Source organism: Pleurodeles waltl, chromosome 7 (genome assembly GCF_031143425.1).
Source record: "Pleurodeles waltl isolate 20211129_DDA chromosome 7, aPleWal1.hap1.20221129, whole genome shotgun sequence".
In the NCBI taxonomy this organism is placed as follows: domain Eukaryota; kingdom Metazoa; phylum Chordata; class Amphibia; order Caudata; family Salamandridae; genus Pleurodeles; species Pleurodeles waltl.
In genome coordinates, this window is record NC_090446.1 from 1,491,849,460 (window position 1) to 1,491,864,095 (window position 14,636).

At 44.2% G+C, this 14,636-nt stretch overlaps 1 protein-coding gene across 1 annotated transcript in view; it reads left to right on the forward strand.

Moving 5' to 3' along the window:
• Positions 1-1,202: 1,202 nt before the first annotated feature.
• The window catches only part of LOC138246561 (chemerin-like receptor 1), a 39,024-nt gene continuing 25,590 nt past the window's right edge, over positions 1,203-14,636 (forward strand). Inside the window, exon 1 of the mRNA XM_069201239.1 lies at positions 1,203-1,286. The gene's annotated coding sequence lies outside the window, so the exon portion shown is untranslated. The remainder of the gene's footprint in view (positions 1,287-14,636) is intronic.

Here is a 14,636-nt window from a genome sequence, read left to right on the forward strand (position 1 = left end):
AAGATGGTGAACTTTTTTCTTGTCTTGGGGGTCTTGTCTGAGAGAATCAGCATGCTTGTCGTAGCAAAAGTGAGGATGTTGATGTTGTGTGCGCAGATGACATTGGCCAGAGGGATCATGTATGTGTTGAAGATGGTGGGCCAAGTGATAAACCTCGAGACATTCCATAGATAAATGTACAGGCTTCCAAGGAATTAGGTGCCAGACTGACAACTTTTGTTCTATCAGTTAAAAAAGAGCAGACCCAGCTGAGAGCAAGTTCTTCAGTGCCCATCAGACGCAGACACCTCATGAGTATGGAGTTTAAGACCTTGTCAAATGCTGAAGAGAAGACCAAGAGATTAAAGGCTGGAGTGTCTCCTCTGTCATGCAGGTGTCATCTGTGGCGACAATGAGTGCTGTTTCTGTACTGTGGTTGAGTCTGAAGGTGTTCATTGATTAGTTTCTCTAAGACCTTTGCTCTGTATGGTGGGAGGGAGATGAGCCTGTAGTTGGAAAGCGTTGCTGGGTCAGTGGATGCTTTCTTGAGAATGGGCATGAGGGTGGCATAGATGCATATAGATATGGATATAAAAAAAGAGCAGAAAGCTGCAATTGGCAGGTGTGCCTGCCACAGTGGCAGGCAATTAACAGCAGATACTTCCTGGGCAGAGGGCTTCACACTGTAAACACACAGAGCAAACAGTAAGGCTTCATTAGTAGCATTTTGTCTATGACTGACTGAAATTACTATTTACTAACATGCTACACAGTCATCTTTCCAATACACTTTTATGGATAAAGTATTGGCAGACATTGGTCTGCGAGGGGGCAGCGAGTCAGTGAAGTCACGGCCCATCATGTTACCAAGTAGCATTGTGCCATCACCTGTCACTAGCATGCCTCTACAAAAAATTAGGTCAACACGTCTGTCAGACTGCATGTTGTTCACTAGGTGTATTTATTTTCATTTCAAGATTTGTAACTCCCACAATACAAACCAGATGGTGTCTGGGCGCTACCCTGCTACTCTGCAGTTTGCGTGTGGCCTGTGTTGTGCCAGTGTTCTCTACAGCCAGTGGAGAGCGCGAGAGGCCGTGAGATTTGAGGAGATTTCGTACTTCCCTGGAAAACCACAGACTCTTTCTTGCAAGACTTGCACACTCTCGTGAGACCTTCATTTGTCTTATCAGATGAGCTCTTACTAAGATTAGCAGAGCTCACGAGCCTTCTAAGAGAGGAGGTTTAGGTGGTCTGTAGAGGACACGGCATCGCCTGTACTCATTCGCCTGCGTCCTCCGTTACAGGTAAGTCACTAAAATGTATTACTTGCACAGTTGAGCCCAACTGTGGTCTGTCATAAAGTCACATTTCTTCAGAATCAAAAGGACGTCCCTCCCCGTTGCTTACTTCGACGATAACGTTTTAAAGTAAGCATATCCCCTATTCCAGAGGCTTACTAAATGCAGATTTTAATTTTAAAGCGTTTTTATGGCCACAACGAAACCTTCAATTTATTGTTGTCCAAATTGTTCATTCTTCCGGCACAGATGGATAGCGCTATGTAAGTTCTGCACTGTGTGATCCTGCAACGTTTGTGTACTTCGGGAGATTTTCCATAGACTTTTCTGCAAAAACTGTTTGATGTCACAATATTTGGTAAACAGTGTTTTTCAAAAACGTCTATGAAATGTATGTTTTGTGAGAAATGTATTCCACAGAAATCTACCTTTTACATGTTTCATCTCTGCCAATTTTATCCTAGATTTGTGACTTTTGTAAAGTTTTTTTTTAAAACTCCATGTTTCAGAATTTCTACAGGTGTAAAGGGTTGCAGTCTCTGCAGATGCTAAGAATAGTGGTTGAGGTGGTTATGCTAGCAGTTGTTAATTATTAATTAATATTGATCCTTACATGCAAAATATTTTTTTTTATTAGAGTGGGTCGCACTTTACCTCACCACACAGAATAAACCTATGAATCTGTTGTAACTGTGCAGTTCTTCGCCTCCTTGGCTTTGACAATAGGAGCTGCCTCCTGTGTCCACATCTGGACCACACACTCATCCAAGACAGCTCCTCCCACCTATTTGCCAGTTTTTATTCCCCACCTTGTAGAAGCCCTCGTTATTGCAAAATAAGCTCTTTATCCATCCCCACACAACATATGCACTTAAACTGCTCCTTATCAAGCTGTCTGACTGACTGACAGGCCCATATGTATGTCAGCAGTAACTACCACACACAGAGAAGCTTTAATAAGGCTTCCAGTGAAGGTACCATAGCAGGGGCAGCCGGGTAAACTCGCCCACACAGCAGCAGCAACTTTCAGCCAATCAGTCCCTGGCTACGTCACCTCTGCATCCTGACCCTGGCAGAAGAGCTGCAGCAGCGCCAATGAAGCTATTGTCCAGTGACAAGGTGAGATGGCCGGATGTGGAAGTTACAGGGAGGCGGGGGAAGGGAGGCAGAGCTTCTGATGTCCAAACCTGTGATGCGGTGCAGGCAAAGGGGATCATGCCAGTGGAAGGACAGTGGGGCGAGGTAGACACCACCTTTGGGGTACAGTAGGAACACACATGCAAGCTGGCACATGAGGAGCACTGGGCCCAGGGATGGCATGATCAAGGAAAAAGTGTTCGGGGCAGGGACATAAGGAAGATCATGGGGTTCAGGCAGGAGACAAATGGGGTCCCAGGAGGTTTCTGGGTGATGCAGGCAAGGTCTGCACAGAGGGCACAGGAGGCACAGAAATTAACCGTATGTAGCTCTTTGAGTACAAGTTATTATCTGCAAGTATGGATGAATTGGTAATAATATAGGGCACACCTGAAGAGTCATGGAGTGGTGTACCTTATAGGGGTGTTGAGAGACGCTAAGAAATCTTGTGCATTAAGTGGGAACTTACAGCTTTTAAATGCACTAGTAAATTACATTTCAGATATTTAGTAGAAAAGAAAAAAAATGACCCAGATTCACACTATTTTTAGTCGCGCTTGTATAGGATTCTAACAGAGATCCCTAGTCAACAGCGTAAACAACATACCTCTTCTCCAAGACGATCATATTCTTGAACCTTTGAATGGGATGTGACTGCATTGACACATAGGGCGGCCTAGAGGCTGAAGCCTCTGATTAGAGAAATCAGGCAGATAAAATATGTGCCGCTGAAACAGACAATAGAGGATCTGCCATTCACAGGCCTGAACTTGGAAAATCCTCCAACAGAGCTATCAGTTCTCAGGCTGAGTGATATGCCCTCAGACATGGAAAAACACAGAGGAGCTTTAAAGGAGGTTTACGACGGAAAATGATAATGTTGAGAGCCCATATTTTCTTCATCCATCCAACAAAAGGTTAAAAGAATGAAAGGTATAACCTACCCAGCAAAGATCTTTCCGTTATGCTACACACATTTTACCAATTTCACCTTTAAAACAGCAGATCGATATCTCAAACCTAAGAAGCTCGAGCGTCACACAGGAGATTTACCTTCAGCTGACAGAGAACTTTAAGTTTCAGGTTCAGATGGCAGTGCTATTTCTCACATTACATATAACTTACTGCTATCTGCTTTAAACAACTGTAGATGCATAGCTCCTGTGCCAACAAACTTGTCACATACATCAGATCTTTGTCTCAGGTATCAAATAATTTACAAGGCTAGGCCTGAGCCGTCTATCTGACCATACATCATACACAAGCTCAGGCCTCGGGCAGAAGGGGTATCTCGCAGGCTCAGCCCTGAGCAACAGGTCCATCCCTCAGGATAGACAGGCCTGCCAGGAGGTCTGTGCCTCAGATTCTTCAGACCAACATGCTTTGGACAGCAGAAGTGTCCATTGGTGGATTCAAAACCCACAGGTCTCACACATCATAGCCACTTATATTACACAGATCTAAAAGGTGTGTGTTGCTCAGTAACGCTTTGTCTTGAGTCAAACTTCTCTTGCAGATTACATGAAAAGAGTACAACTGATGTACATAAAGCATACTGGCTCTGGCCTCACAAACCAGGTAACACTGATCGTACATGATTTGGTTAGACAGCAAGGGGTCCCTCAGCCCTTACATACCATAGATCCAATTTACAAAGGTAAACCTAAGACCAAGTTTAGACCTAAAGTCTAAGTTTAGACCTGAAGTCTAAGTTTGACTTCAGGTTTAAAGTTAGGTCTAAACGTAGACTTAAAGTCCAGCTTTAGACTTGAAGTCTAAGTTTAGACCTGAAATTGGACTTCAGGTCTAAACTTAGACTTCAGGTCCAAGTTTACCTTTGTGAACTGGGCCCTATATGCTCATGTATAAGTATTAACTCTGTAGCTACACACTAATTAATGTAAGTGAATTAAGAGTAGTACTTTAAACATCCTAGCACTACTTGTATACAAATTATTTTATGTAAAGTACTTACAAAAAAGTGCTACGTAAAACACTTTTCTTTCTATAGCGTTGAATCATTCTCGTTGCTATGAAACTGTAATACATTTGTTTCCTGCAACAGCAAATCACATTTCACACCAACTTCAATGACAGTCTTACCCTTTCTATATATATTGTGTTTATGTAGTTATTTAAAAAGCACCACACTTATAAGAGAAGAAAATTTATGGGGGATGAGGTACAGTATGGTAAAAGGAGCATTCGAAAGAGATCACCTCGTACATGGAATAATGGACCTGTTTGCAGTGAAGTAAACAGGAACTGCTGAAAAGTGGGTAGGTTTTCCCCTTGGAAGTTTTACCCCATTGGTTAGGGAGTGCCCAGGAGTCAGCCCTCATCTACTAACTGGTGCCAAGCATAAATGTGGTTTCCCAAGCACCTCTATCAGAACACTGCTCGGCTTGCAAAATGACTTCAGGTAGACTGAACCTGCTTTGCTTGGCATCAGTGACCTGTGAGAAGAACCTAAGTAGGTTGAAGCCCTTCCACTTGAAAAAAAGACAGAAAGATCTCTGAGAATCATAATACTGGCTCCAGAAACATACACAAATCAAGAGGACACTTCTATGAATTGGACCAGACTTTGCTGTAGCCATATGCCTGACACCCTGAAATTCTTAGGATATCCTGGGGCCTTAGAAGTGTTTTCCAGAGGTTGTTTGGTCACCAAAAGAATTTTGAGAACATATTCAAAACCTTTGCTCCAGAACTTCAAGGGACAGACCATGAAAAGTATCCAACTTGCAGTATTCATAGCGTCAGACTGAATCTTAGAAAACAGTTTTTCTTCAGGAAAATGAAAACGACCCTTTAAAAATGTGGACTTAAAAACTTCCCTACATCCAGGCTCTAGTGGTGCCAGTCTGCCTGACTATCATGTCTAGTGTGACTATGGACCATAAATTTCTGCTTCTCGTGGAATTTCCGCTTAAGTCTTTAAAAAACTGATGATATATCTGTCCTCCCTTTATATTTTGTATGATTTGATGTACATTTGTTCATTGCATTTTACTGTATTTTCATAAATTGGAGTGTGATTTTTGTTCTGATATTCGTTTGACTTTCTTAAGTTCGGCACTTTATTACTTATGTTGTTCTGCCATAAATGCAAATGAATAAACCATTTCTAACAAAACCAATCATTCTCTGGCTGTGCACTCAAGGTTTGGAACACCCTGTCTTCTGCCATTAGTACCACCACAAAAACAGGCTAAAAATGTTGCTTGTTAACCAGTATTTAACACCCATCATTTGTTTCACTTTTACTGTGCCCCTGTTCTGGTCTACTAGTATTCTCCATGCCATAGAGTCATATGGATTAGTAAAACCCACATTGAGGAAATTTCAATTACTGTGTGTTTTATAGAACTGATTTACATACACAGAGGCCATGTTTCACTTTCAACATGCAACTATGGTGATCCATCAGGTACTCAAACCTCTGCTCCCAATGATCCTGTAGCTTTCTTGCTCTTTGCAGAAATATATGTATATATCCTAGAATAATTCACTAATACTGATATTCTGTTCTTCACTGTCTGCTGATACCTACCCCAACATAATTGCTTTGCTCCTATGCATGTTTGAAATGAATGTCAGGTCCATCCATTTCAGATGTACTCAGTGCTTGGCATCTAGCTGCTGGTTGATTTGTATGTATCAAAATTATGATTCTTTCTCATTTATCACATTGGTTGATGACCTACGTACTCCAGTCATGTTCCATATTAATAGACTGTCTGATAAAAGAAGCGCAGATTAGTAGTGGTGAGCATAAGGAGTGGTTATATGTCTCTTATTTCTCAACCCTAAAACTACAATGTATTGTGGCATATAAAAATATATTTAATGGCATCAGTACTGATGCCTTGATAACTTTGAGGCACCTGGCCTGATTTAGAGTTTGGCAGACAGGTTACTCCATTTCAAATGTAACAGATATCCCATCCGCCATATTATAATTCCCATAGGATATAATGAGATCGCAATATGGCGGGCAGGATATCCGTCACGTTTGGGATGTAGTAACCCCCTCTGCCAAACTCTAAATAAGGCCCTTAGATTTCCACAATAACTATTGTGCCATTTCTTTCGCTCTCATCCCATTCCCCTGCCTGTATTCTCAGCCAACTCTTTCCATTTACAGGGGCAGTGGAGACAGAAGAAGGTGGTGGGATTCACCATTGCTGCAGACAATGGGTTTCTGATTTGGAGCTTAATATGAAAGAAAGCATACAAAATGCTGTTGCTTGACTGATAGAACCTCTAAACCATCACCCTCTTTTGTCTAGGGACTAGCTTCACAGCTATGCATGAAGAAAATGTCTGTTTGATGTGTCCCCAGGCTATCATCCTTATTACCCAGTTCCTATGGTGGTAGTTATGCATAAGGACACAAGAAGGTATGACAGGAAGTTGTGCACGCACATGCACATGAAACTACAACTGCTCTTGCCTCATGTCTTGATGGGTTACAAGCTTTAGTCACACCCACAATTCCAGTTTCTTCCTTACTTCCACCATCCATGACAACACAACCAGCACCCAACTTCGCCGGGCAATCTTGTAACTCTGGGTAGGGACAGGGCTGCTTATAGTTTTACTCTCTTATCAGGTATCACCTCTACAAATGGTGTTACCCCTCATCAAGGTGTTACCCCAGCAGCAGTGAAGATAGCTCCTCCTGAATGTTTTTTGCAGGTGCTAAAATGTATACAGTGGGTTCATGAAACAGTGTGCACTAAATGTCATATGCAAATCAACATCATTACCAAATGACAAATTTAGAGTTGATTTCATCCTTTCCTGTCTAGGTGAGATGGTGACCTCTTGGTCCATACTTTTATTAAATTGAGATGATTTACCATTATATGATGTAAAGGAGGAGATGAAAAATATTACAGTTAAGGATATCTTTGAGCAATAACTGGATGGTAAATTGTTAAATCTGAAGCAAGAAAGACTTGACCTGATGACAAACTTCACATCTGTCAACTGCTTTGAGGCCTAGGAAAGATGAGAACACATTTTTACCGATTGCTCAGGGATGAGTACAAATACTTTTAATTTCTCGTGTATTTAGTCGTTGGGGCACCTGAGCTGCACTTACAGATTTGATTGTCAAATTGTATCACTGGATCACTGATTATGGAAGCAAGAAAGTAGATAAAACAGAGCATAACATCATGGTAATCAAGAATAAGAAAGGGGCAGATAAGGAGTAATTTATGAAAACTGGAGAGATACACTGGGCACTCTCTGAAGAAGAAAGTGAACAGACATGTTCTCAGAATTTTTGTCTTCAGAATAATAAAAAAGGCATTTTCTGAAGGAATGCTCAACTAAATCTAAGTTCCCACCTAAACTTTTGGAAGCCACATCAGAGAGTCAGATGAAAGACTGAGCTTGGCAGACAGTGAGAGCATGAATTTGAGAACTGTTTTGTGGTCTCTCACATTCTGGTAAACACATACAGATAACTGCACTCCTGGTTCTCAGTCCTATACAATGCTTATTGATTCGGGCTCTACTAGTAATTTCATGAACATGCCTTCTGCACAGTTAATCAATACTTTTACTATAAACAAGGACTAACTAGAAGATATAGACGAGACAGACTGACCTCAAATTGTGACCAGCATTTTTGCAAGCACTAAGGAATTTCATCAGTCCTAGCATCAATGTTTTGAGGTTGTGTAAGCCTTCCTTGTAGGGAGAGGATGTGCTCTAACGGCCTGAGCAGCCAACTTTGAGTCAGGGGATCCGGGTTCAAATCTCAGCATTGACTCACCGTCCTGTGATTCTGGGCAAATCACTTAATCGCCCCATGCCTATGGACAGCACCTGGATACCCTCAAGGTGATTAGTCACGCTATACAAATCCTAGAATTTAATTTATTATATTTTATTATTATTCCACAACCTAGTCGGTAACTGTTATCCTGAATGGGTGTAGCATCTGGCATGACTATGTCATCTGTTAAAAGTAGGCTTCCCCTTCATGGCCCCTAGGGCATGTGTGAGATGTGAGGATACATTCTATTCAGGCATGCCAGGTGATGTACGTATGATGCATATAATTAAATAACAGTAACTTGAATGTTGCATTTCTTGAAACTTTGTGTTGGAGATCCATTTGCCATTCCCTATCAGTGATCTCTGTTCCAAGGTCACATTTCCATCTCAGTTTAAGTCCCTCATCCTTTTTGTATTGTAGAGCTCTAACCTCCATGTACAAAGCTGAACCTATGTTCTGATTCCTTCGTTGTGACCATATCAGATGCAGTACCTGATCCGTCACAGTCTCCTCCATCTCTGCGCTACATGTGTTAGGAACTGCCTGGTGAGGATCCCAAACTGCTCCTGAAGGTCAGCAAATGTACTAAAGTTGATAGTATCACATAGCTGGCCTTCAGCTTTAACTTCTGCTTCCACTCCAGTTTTTCTATTATATTAGTGTTTTTGCTTACCCTGTCTGGGAATATACCATATCAGGAGTTTCAGAGAGGGGGCCTGATATCTGCCTGCTTTTTGTCCATATCGGTCTCAAAAGTGTTAGCCACCCTTAATAATCTGAGTTGTTTACAATGTTGCTGCCCATATATGTATTCCTTCATCGGTGTGCTTTCCAACTCTGCTCTGCTGTCACATAGTCAGAACCTGCATAGCCAGGTAAAAGGATTTGAAATTAGACATTGTGAGAAATTGGGAGATTGCTTGAGAGGGATGGAGGCCCATTCAGGCAACAACCATTATTCTTATCAGGGTGAACCACAAAGGTCACTAAAGTAATCTGTGCTAAACCCTCTGGCAGCTTGGAAAAAAGCAGTTCAACTTAACTTAGAGGCAATGTATAAAGTATTTATGCAGCACACAAACAGTAAAAAAGTGAAAACACAAAAGATCCGATCATCAGGAGGGGTCCACCACTCCACTCCAAAGCCAGTTTTATAAGTTGTATTGGTTAAAATGGGCACAAGGGTGACAGATGCTTCCTGGGTAGAAGTATGGGTCGGGGGGAGTTGGGAGGTACTACGTTCACACTTCAGTTTCAGGTTAATGTTCCTATAAGTTTCCTTTGTTGCAATAATTTTTCTTCCTTTTTCCTCCACTACTTGAGACGTTTAATCCGGCACACCCAGAGCGAGGCCCGACACTTGCGCATAATTACCTTTCCCACGCACTGCTCTCATTGACTAAAATGCTGTCATGGAACGTAAACGGCCTCCTAGACAAAATGAAAAGGTCGGCAATATACAGCACCCTGCGCAGATATGCACCCTTGGTGGTCCTGTTGCAGGAGACGCATCTCCTTGGGACCAGATGCCCCCATGCTAGCTAGAGGAGGCTGCGACAGAGTCTACCACTCAGGCTTCTCCAGAGGCTCCAGAGGAGTAGCTATTTTACTTCACCGCTCACTGCCCATGACGATCACGACCACATACGCCGACCCACAGGGCAGATATATAGTGGTATCTGGGCTATTGCATGGACGCCCTCTTAATCTGGTGAGCATATACGTCCCCCCGGCGGGACTGAAGGCTTTCTTGGCCTCTCTCGGACGAACCATAGCCGATCTCCCCAGGGCATCACATTAATAGGAGGCAACTTCAATGCAGTGCTAGACCTTGAGCTAGATATATCAGGCAATAGTACGATCAACCGATCATCTAGGGCATCAATACTTAGGGACTGGGCCGATGGCCTCGGCCTATGTGAAATATGGAGAACCTGGCACCCTAGAACCAGACAGTTTACACATACATCAGCAGGACATGGGACACACGCCAGGATCAACCTCATCTTTGCCCCAGCACTAGATATTACTAACGTCACTGGAGTCAAGATCCTTCCACACGGGGTTTCTGACCATGCGCCTATGCAAATACGCGGGCGCGTAACCGACACAAATAGTAGACCAATTTGGCGGCTCAATGCCTGGTACCCACAGGGCGAGGAGTACAAAAAAGTGGTGAGAGCCCGGTTAGCACAATACTATAACGAAAATCTGGGATCAGTGCAATCTCCAGGCAAGATCTGGGCCACGTGTAAAGCGACAGTCAGGGGCCATGCCAAGCACCTTATCCGAGTGCGAACGCGCTCATATTTCCTAAATAGCTGAACTGGAAGCGCAAGCAATACTCCTAGAACGCTGATACCTTACCTCTCCCTCGACCCAAGACCTGGGACAATGCACGAGGAGATCAAAACCCTCACTTTAGAGTCCGCCAAACATATGTGGAGGGCATCAACTGCCCGGGTATACGGATGGGGGGGATAAAAACGGGAAACTCTTGCACTGATTGGCTACGCGACCTATGGCCAACAGAATCATATCTGAAATCTCAGACGAGTCCAGAACCCACACCAGGACCCCTAGGGATATCGCACAAAGCTCTGCGGCTTATTATGCGCGACTGTACACAGAATGCCCCCGATCTCAGATCGAGAGAGAGTCTCCTCTCCTGGGTAAAATCACTCTCCCAGAGTATCCCCCAGGGTGAGAGATATCCTCGATGAGCCTTTAACTCTAGAGGAGGTAACAACAGCAATAGCCACAATGGCCCCAGGCAAGACCCGAGGCCCGGATGGCTTCCCAGCGGAACTATACAGGGGATGCAGCGATATACTAGGGCAGCACCTCCTCAACATGTATGAAGAAGCCAAGAGTAATAGACGCTCCCCTCCGGACATTGACCAAGCCACAATCGCGGTAGTCCCTAAAACCCAGCCTCCATACGATACTGCTCAGAGTACCGCCCCATATCCCTTTTAAACATTGAAGTTAAAATACTCTCCTTAATCCTTGCAACCAGGCTAAAACCCACCCTCTCATCGCTAATTCACCCTGACCAATGCAGTTTTATGCCATCCCGAAGCACCAGACACTGCATTAGACACCTACACTTGGCCCTGGCGCACCATAACAACCTAACTGGCTCACCCAAGGCCCTGCTCCTCATTCACTTTGAAAAGGCTTTCGACACTGTGGACTGGTCATATCTGCACCAGGTCCTACAGAGCAACGGGATAGGCCCCAGATTCCGAAGACTAGTAGGATTACTATACTCCCAACCAACGGCCAGAGTGCAGATAAATGGAGTCGTGTCCGACCCGTTCCGCATTGGTCGCGGTACATGCCAGGGCTGCCCTCTGTCCCCACTCCTCTTTGCGCTTATAACAGAACCGCTAGCAAAAATACTCAGAGAGGACCCTCTGATCGAAGGATGGTCCTGGCCCACTGGCTCAGAAGATCGCGTGGCGCTATATGCCGATGACGTCCTCCTATATATTGCCAACCCAGCTGCAAGCGGCCCACGTGTCCTTCAGATCCTGGATCTATTTTCAGAGGCCTCGGGCCTCACACTAAACCACCGCAAATCCCTGCTGGTCCCGTTGCATCCCGCAAGAGACTGTGTTGACTGGCAGCGGACCATCCCCATTTGCCGAAACAGCTTTAAATATCTGGGAATCTCCGTTGCCCTCATACCGGAGCTGGCGTGGGAGCTTAATGTCACACCACTCATAACCAAAGCCAAAGCCGACCTCCAACGCTGGCAAACCCTGCCTCTCAATTTGCTCGGGAGAATCGCGCTTTTTAAACTGATGGTCCTCCCTAGACTCCTCTATCTGCTACAGAACTTACCCTATCCAGTCCCCAAGAGATGGTTTAAAAACCTCGACTCAACGATTCGCCAGTTCCTATGGAGGGGCACCCGTCCCCGGCTGGCACTCACCACATGCCAACAGGACGTCTATGATGGGGCGCTGGGAATGTCAAACTTATACTATTATCACCTCGCAACGCAATTGATTGTCATCAACGACTGGGTAGGAGGCGGTTGTTCAGACCCAGCATACCCGGCAACTCCACACACTGAACTACTCTGGAGTATTTGATGCCCTCTATGGGTGCCCAATCCCCCGATCCTCTCCCGAGGTGACTAGGGTGACGCTGATGGGATGGAGAGATGCCCAGAAAACCACGGGATGGTGGAGACGAATTACCCAACAAACCCCGCTATGGCACTGTGACCTTCTCGTGGAAGTTGCGGGACTGCAGGGGTTCTAGAAATGGGACGACATTGGAATCTCTACACTGGGAGACATCTGGGAGGAGTCCCACATGAGGTCCTTTGAGGATCTACAAAGGTTCTTCTCACTGAGTAAAGCACAATTATATAGGTACCTCCAGATACGCCATGCCCTGATAACGCACATGGGAGCTGATGAACGCACCCCAGAGCACTTCCCCATGAAGGCGAAAGTATTAATGGGTAACCTCGGCAAAGGAGGAGTCTCACAGATATACCGCTCATTACTATCTAGCACGTCCGGCCCCCCAAGACAAGCTTCGTCGCAAATGGGAGGGCTGGGTAGGGGGAGGCCCTAATGGCACCCAGAGCCCTGACAATATCCGCCAAACTCCGTCTCATACAGTCTTTCTTTCTGCATACTGCATACATGACTCCTAAGAGATTACACAGAGCGGGCCTCCGCCCCACAGCTGACTGCCCGAGGTGTCCCCAGCCAGAAGCTGACTTCTACCACATGACATGGTCCTGCCCAGTCATAGAGATATATTGGGGAGCAATTGCATCTCAGATCTCCAGAGTCTTACAGACCGACCTAACACTAGACCCACTCCTGTTCCTACTGGGGGTAATGAGACACACATCCCTAAGAAGAACAGAACGGACCTTTATGGGAATAGCATGCCTAGTAGCTAAAACGGACACAATGCCTAAATGGAAGACGGGAGTGGCACCATCCTTAAATAAGTGGAGGCAGGGAATGGACTGGTGTGCACAGCAGGAGAGGTTGGTGTACGAGGCCAGAGGTAACCCGGGTAAATCCGATAAGATTTGGGGAGGATGGGAGGCCCTGGCGGGCGACTAGAGCAAAATAGAGTTAAATAATTTGGTCTGGTTCCCTGTCCTCACTCCGACACTCACCTGTGATCTTGAAGCATCTACATTCCTGCCACTGACAGATATAGACACCAAGAGCTAGGTCCCCCGGTAGGCTGGGCTGATCAATGTCAAAACAACTCAAGCACTCATAACACACGTAATTCAGCATTCTTTGATAAGGAGCACAAACTATATTTTATACTTTATTTTATTGTACCTTAGTATACCCTATATGATCCTATTTTGTTCTATTTTATCCTGCCTTTTTCTATTATATGGTATTGTATAATACTATACTTCACAGGGGTGACACTTGTACATGATGTTATGCTTTATTTTCATAAAACACTAAAAACCTCTTTATAAAAAAAAAAAAGTGAAAATACAAGAAAAATCCCAAACTAATTTAGAAACATAGAGAACATTTTAATAAACAAAATGATACCAAAATTATGCAAATGGAATCAGTAAAACTGGAGATATTGACTTTTAAAGTCTGAAATAAAAATAGTGCCAAGAAGCAGCAATCACCAACCGTGGGTAACTAGTTGCCTTGATCGTGACAAAGTCACATGTTCAAGCTGACCACGAAGAAACGCAGGCCTCGCACAGGACTGAGTTCGGTTTGCTGGGAGCTGTACCTTATGTTCTTGATGAAAGGTCTGCGTGGCACTGTTTTGCGAGCTTTGCCTCACTCTGTATTTGTGCAAATGAAGTTCTCAGCTGTGCAGTGAGGCGTTGAGTGGCTTTTGATAGCTCAAGGTCTGTTTCAACTGAACGGTGAAGCTTCTCAGGGCTTCGCTTTACTCTATGTTGGTTCTGACGAAACTCTCAGCTGTAGGGTGAGGCTTTGCAAGGTTTTTCATTGTTCGGTGTTGTTGGAAAATGGGTTATTGGTAGGGCAGGTAGGTACCTACACCTAGCAACAAGCCACAAACCTCCACGTAAGTACAGTTAGGTCTCAATAAATTAATCCCAGCTCTACCCTTGGTAGCTTGGCATCGAGCGTCAAGGCTTAACTTAGGAGACAAAGTGTAAAGCATTCAAATATCACAAAACAGTAATTAAATAAAACACAGGAAACAGTCTAAAAATCCAAAACCAATTTATAAAAATAGCTTATATTTTTATCTTTAAAATGACACAAAAACGATTAAAATCGGTTCAGGGGAACCGGAGATATGAATTTTTAAAGTATTATTATTTTCTAGCGCTTAGAAACAAAAAGCGCCAATCGGGTCATCTGGTTGCACCAGGACCGGGGCAAAGTCAAACTTTCAGGCCGACCGCGATGGAGCCCTGC